This window comes from Capsicum annuum, chromosome 1, assembly GCF_002878395.1.
Source record: "Capsicum annuum cultivar UCD-10X-F1 chromosome 1, UCD10Xv1.1, whole genome shotgun sequence".
In the NCBI taxonomy this organism is placed as follows: domain Eukaryota; kingdom Viridiplantae; phylum Streptophyta; class Magnoliopsida; order Solanales; family Solanaceae; genus Capsicum; species Capsicum annuum.
In genome coordinates, this window is record NC_061111.1 from 191,846,114 (window position 1) to 191,852,541 (window position 6,428).

Consider the following 6,428-nt stretch of genomic DNA (forward strand, 5'->3'; position numbering starts at 1 on the left):
AGAATTCGCTATCAAGAAAAACCTTTAGTAAAACAACCTAATATGCCAATTCTAATAGTTCCATTAGCTCCAAAATGTTGAATTTAGTCTAGGAGGACCTTTAGATTGTGTCCCCATGTCTTCCGAACTCATTCTAGGCTATTGGTTAGAAATTAATAAAAATGGCCCATGGGTGTGCGGTGCACTTTTTGTTGAATCGACCTTAGATGGAAAATTCAACTGGGTAATTGAGTATACAATGTTGAATTTTATAGGGTAGCATTCATGGAATTCTGGATGAATCTCGAGGGGTCTATGGAGACTTAAAATTTTCTAGGTCCCCAACTGGTGCACCACTTAGATGGTGCATCCGCTTAAGCAACACTTCGGTCGCTTAAGTGAAGGCCGTTTAAGTGGACAACTAGTCTCTTAAGTGACCAGGCTTGACTAGCTGAGGGCCGCTTAAGGGACTATTAGTTTGCTTAAGTAGAGGGTGTAGAAATGATGGGTACCACTTAAGCGGTCCAGTGTTCGCTTAGGTGGCATCTGGGTGGTATTAAATGCCCCATTAGCCTAATTTTATCCCTATTTTCCTACAAGTTTAAGAGATTGGATCCCTAAAAAGTGAGAAAAATTAGGGAAACATTTATGATCTTGGATTACTCGTTTCTTCTCCAAATTCTTGGTTAGTTTCCATTAATTTCATGGTTAATTTCCCAATTCATTTTCAAAATCTCTAGATTATGGTTGAATTGATTTTACCACCATTGGAGCTCAAAATTTACCCATTCTTGATGGTAAATGTTCCTTGACCATTGAGGGACGTGTGGGCAGTTCTGAAAGTGCGATTTTACATATAGATCCCATATGTTTTTTTTACGTAATTTTGGACCCAAAGCATAAAAATTCATATGGTACCATTTTTCTTGTGTTGATGAGTATATTATCATTTTGATAGTATGACATCATACGAAAGCCTCTCAAAAGGGAAAATTATTGATTTAGCAGATTTCACCGGACTTTCTTCGATGTTCAGGTAGGCTAGGTTTACCTTCTCATAGATTAGGCTAAATTATAGTATATTTATGATAATGTGCTAGATATAAGTTGAGAATTAGGTCTTGGAAGTATATTTAGTATAATTTGGATCTCTTAGCCAATTAAAGAACCGTAAATTAGGCATAATTGACTTAATTACTTATTCTTTAGGTAGAATTGCCATATTAGGACAAAAATGTGTCTTAATAAATATTTAGCAGTGAAATTAAATAACTTATCCTATTTTGGAATAGAATTTATCTTAGAACAAATTTTGAGGATTAAAAACGGGCCCCTCCGCCCCCCTTAGGCCAATACTACTATAGCTCCTTGTAGGCTTAATGGATGTGTCACATTATCTAAATTAAATTATATAGATTGAGAAGGTTTAGATTCTTGATGATTTATTAGAAATTTATATTTAGTGGGGGCGATTTGTGACTTTAAGACTGGTTTGATTTCGACCATTTTCATGATATGAGTTCAGTTCAAATTTGACAATGAGAGGTATTTGTGACTGTTATGGAATTGGTTTGATTTTGGTGTTTATTATTTGGAAGTTTTCATGGTTATGATTTTGAGATCCAGTATATTAGCACAATTCCAATTATTACTTCCCTTTTGGTTGCACTCTTCGAGCTTATGAGGGGTCGCGTTGGGTACTTTATTACACTTACTGGTTTATGGGGGCTAGTTTTATAGTAATTGTTATGCTTTATTTCATATTATTATTGTTTTGGCTATTTATTTACAGTATTTGGAGTGTTAGTCCAGGTTTTCCCTCTTATCTTGACTTAGCTTGTTTGTCTCGCATTTTTATTATATTTATATTATGATTTAGCTCAGTCGGCCGATGATGCAGAGTAAGTACGCATGACTTTGGTACTCATACTACACTTCTATACCTTTTTTATGCAGATTAGATACTAGTGGATACCGTTGACACCGAGATTTGTGTTGGTAAGAGTTTGGAGATAGGGTGAGCTTTTAGAGCTGGAGTTGACCTTTTTTCCTTCTTCTACTTTTGCTAGTCTTTCTATATTTGAGACTGATATATATTTGACTATGATAGTACTCACATTCTTTTAGTTTAGTGGCTCTTGTGCTGCCACTACTAGGTTGTAGGATGTTATTCTTTCTCATATTTATCTTTTGTATTTTTATTATTCTATGATTTATTGTTTGTAAGCCTTTTCTTTACATATTTTTGGCATTTTTGCCATTTTTCTACCAAATTAACCCATTGCTTCTAACTTTGGGATACCATTTGGCTTACCTACTGGTTGGATAAAGTAGGTGTCATCATGGCTTATAAGTCGAGTTGTGACAAATTTGTATTAGAGAGCTAGGTTCACCTGTATTGTTGGTACAAAAACAAGTATCTAATAGAGTCCCATGGATTAAATGATGATGTTCATTTCTTATCTCAGGAGGTTGTAGGATATTTGTAGGAGATCTTCACTTCTGTCACTCATTTTATGCCAAGAGTCTGAGTTGGTTTTTGAGATTTCTTTGGGTTCACTCTTTTATAGATGGATAGGATGTATGATATCGCTACATGAGATGAGGATCCTGAGTCTGGGACTAGAGATCCTACTGTAGTTCAAGGATGATCTTGAGGTCGGGCCCACCGAGAGATGTATCCCTAGCTGGAGACCAGTATAGGAGGCCTTTACCAAACCTTATTCCTATTCCCGAGGTATAGATTTCTCCATCCCTACCAATGGTAGGCCAGGGCTAGCCTAGGACCCATTAGGGCTTATTTCCTCTTCATTTCTCAAGGATATATTGGTTCTGCTCTTGGGATTAATTGGAGGTGCACCATCTGATGGAGCATATTCTGTGGATCAGAGTGGTACTAAGGCAGGAGTACAACCTGTAGTTGGGACTCCTAGAGTTGAGATCTCTCCTATGCCAGTGGTTATTCAGTCGGTAGCTGCCCAACCTGCTTTATCTATTGAGGAGTAGAAGATGTTGGATAGATTTTTGAGATTGACTCTTCTTAGTTTTTTGGTGAACCAGGTGGGGATGCTTATGAGTTCTTAGTTGCTTGTAAGGATATGCTCTATAATTTAGGCTTTGCTGGGACTTGTGGTGTGGATTGCACTATGTTTTAGTTGGATTTGGCAACACAACACTGGTGGTGAGGCTCCATGATTGTTGTATGCCAGCTGGATCTCCCCCTTGACATAGGCTCAGTTCATCGAGGTTTTCTTGGAGAAGTGTATGAATCATAGCTTTAGAGATTATTTTAGAGACTATTTTTTAAGGTTTGAGACAGGCTCCATGATTGTTGTACAATATAAGGCTCAACTTTATGAGTTTACCACACATGCTACATTTATTTTTCCTATCAACTTGAGTGTGTTTGGTGTTTTATTTGGGGCTTAAGACTTTTTCTCCTCATGGATACACAGAGTTTGGTTACTGTTGGTATATCTTTTGCTGAGGTTTCTAATCATGCTCATGTTTTGAAGAAGATACATAGCGAGGACCAAAGGGGAATCAATAAGAGGATGTGATATCACGGTAGTTTTAATGAGAGTCTTAGTGGCTTATGGTTTAGAGGTAGTGGCTCTTAGGGTAGGTATCTTTTGTGTTAGCCTTATCAGTATCAGGCTTAGTCTGGTAGGCCCATTCATCCCACATTTCAAATTATCGATAGAGGCCAGTCTAGTTACCATGATCATCCTGGCTAGGGTAGTGGTCAACCTTCGAGGGGTTTATCTTTTAGGTATTTTATCCGTGGTGGTTATTTTGGGTCAGCTAGATCTTCTAGTTTCAGTACAACACCTGAGGTATGTTATGGTTGTAGGGCCTTTGGCTATTTTTTGAGAGAGTGCCCCAATCATGGAGTGGTAGGTCTTGTAGCTCAGGGTGTTCCACTGATTAGGGTAGTACCTCCCCTAGTAAGAGGTGGTATTCATTATCATTGGGTGGTTTTGAGGGTGTTCGTGAAGGCCCTCAGGTGGGTAGGACATGGGATTGGTCAAGAGCCCAGCCAGGTGGCGAGCGTGGTGAGTTATATGCCGCAACTACTAACTCGAGGTAGTATCTTCAAATGCTGTTATTGTAGGTATGATTTCAGTGTGCCATCAACCGATATTTGCTTTATTTGATCCCATATCCACTTATGCTTATGTATTTACTTACTATGCTCCATGGTTAGAGTTATATTGGAATTTATTATTTATGTCGTTATGTGTATTTTCTCCCATGGGTGATTCTTTAGTAGTGGATTAGTTTATCGTAAATATTTGATAGTTTGTTACTCAAGCTGATCTTATTGTATTAGACATGGTGGATTTTGATATGATTCTAGGCATGGACTTTTTTTCCCCCTATCATGTGGTCTTGGATTATTTTTACAAGTTCATTACCTCATCCATGCTTGGTATATCGCCGATTGTGTGGAAAGGATCTATTAGCCATGAGCCATTGAGGATTATTTATTTTATTCAGTCTAGGAGACTTATATCGAGGGGTTACGAGTCTTATCTATATTATATTCGTGATGTTAGTATGGAGAGTCCCTTGCTTGAATCTGTTCCTATATCCCATGAGTTTCCTGATATTTTCCGATTGATCCACCTGGTCTTCCTCCTGAACATGATATTGAGTTTGATATTGATTTTGAGTTGGACACTAGACCTATTTCTACATTACCTTAACGTATGATGTCAAGCTTATGGAGCTAAATTCTCAACTACAGGATCTTTTGGGCAAGGGTTTCATTAGACCGAGTGTGTCTTTTTGGGGTGCTCCTATCTTATTCATGAAGAAGAAAAATAGTTCCTTGCGTATATGTACAAGTAGCTTAATAAGGCGACAGTGAAGAATAGGTATCTATTCCTAGTATTAATGATTTATTTGACCACTTTCATGGAACAGTGGTGTTTTTTAAGATTGACTTAAGGTTCGGTTACCATCAATTGAGGATTTGGGATGAAGATATCACAAAGATAGTTCAGGACTCATTATGGTCATTATGAGTTCCTGGTGATGTCTTTTGGGTTTATCAATGCCCTAGCCACATTTATGGATTTGATGAATTGCATGTTCAGGCCATATTTAAACTCCTCCATGATTATGTTCATCAGTGGCATTCTTGTGTACTCAAGGAGTAGAGATGATCATATGCAATATTTGAGGATTGTGCTCCAGATTGACCTTGAAAGCCTTGGAGATGATCTTTAAAGATTTTCTTGAGATTCTTGGATTAGAGAACTTAATTCTTTGTTTTTCTTGAAGGGGATGAGTTGAATTTGATGTTCTTGAAATTAGGTTAGGGTTTCTTGGAGAGAAAAGTGAAGGAGAATGGACAATTAATGCTTAAACTAACGTCTTAACTCATGGTTTTACGACTTGTCTTGAGGGGAAAAGACTTAACTTCCCCTTACACATTTAAATTCGTACCTGGATTATATTTTGAAGGCTTATCGCCACACGGTCTAATCGCGGTGACTTACTGGTTCTAATGAAAATGATTATAACTTTTTGCTTGGGTATTGAATTAAGGCAAAATTGATATCATTGAAAATATAATTCAATTATATACAATTTGGTGGTTCTTGAGATGAGAAATTATCAAATACCAAACTTTGAACGAATCAAAGGCTCTTAACTCAACTTGGCTCTAAGTGATTTCTATGATCATTCTTCACCTAATAAGAACTTCACACACTAAGATAAAGATCATGACACATGCACTCAAATTATAAATCAAGAACTGAATGAAATCACCTTCACTGTGATGCAGTATTATGCCCATCACTATGCCCACCGTGACGCACCACTACCGCGGTGAGTTTCTGGAATTGAAATCCAAAAGTGACCCAATCCTTGTATAAAAAATTTGAAACTCCCCTAAGATATACTTCTTACTTCCCTAAACATGAATTCAGTCAAAAACTTATGACTCAGGGTTAGGAAGGCCAAATTAAAAGTCCTTAAAGTTAAGAGGCTAATAATATGACTAAGTCTCCAACACTTGGTGAAATTTTTAGGTTCTAAGCCTCTTATGCATGCACTAGGAGATGAATTGAACTAAGGATAATATAGGGTATTACAGTAGCATAGTTTGTTTGCATTCACGGAATTCCAAATAATTCCCAAAGAGTTGGTGGGGACTTGGAATTTTCCAAGTCCCCAGCTGATGCATCTGCTTACGTGGCTAGTTGGTCACTTAAGTGACCAATCTTAACCAGCCGAGGGCTGCTTAAGCGAGTCCTTTTCCTCTTAATCTCAGGACACTTAAGCAGCTGTTGGTCCACTTAAGTGGAAGGTGCAAAAATGGCGAGTATCACTTGCTTAAATGGTCCAGTATCCACTTAAACGGTACATAAGTAGTATTAAATGCCCCATTAGCCTGATTTTATTCCCATTTTCCCACAAGTTCAAGAGCTTGAAGC